This window comes from Sinocyclocheilus grahami, unplaced genomic scaffold (assembly GCF_001515645.1).
Source record: "Sinocyclocheilus grahami isolate Dianchi unplaced genomic scaffold, SAMN03320097.WGS_v1.1 scaffold769.1, whole genome shotgun sequence".
NCBI lineage: Eukaryota > Metazoa > Chordata > Actinopteri > Cypriniformes > Cyprinidae > Sinocyclocheilus > Sinocyclocheilus grahami.
In genome coordinates, this window is record NW_015505948.1 from 68,073 (window position 1) to 68,473 (window position 401).

The window sequence follows — 401 nt, forward strand, 5'->3', positions numbered from 1 at the left end:
TTATCATATATATATATATATATATATATATATATATACATCAGTGATCTACGGCTCTGTATATTCAATTCCGCTCCATCTGAAAGCAAGTGATGGAGATTTACTATTCACAAAACCGGCTTTACTGATGAGATGCGCATGACAATCACATGCGATTTAAGTTTGTTTGTTGATCACAGAGTACAAAATAGATGAGGAAAACTAGGATGCCGGGTGTATTCAAAGCACCACCATTAGTGTCTGCAGTGTGTGGAATGGTGCGCTTTGATTGGTTGAGCGGATATATCGCATTCTGCAGGGAAGAAAGGAGAAAACATGACAGAATAACTCGGTGGATATCGCATTTTTTCGTAAAATTGCATAAAATTAAAAATTGACTTTTCAATACCGACCAGATACAA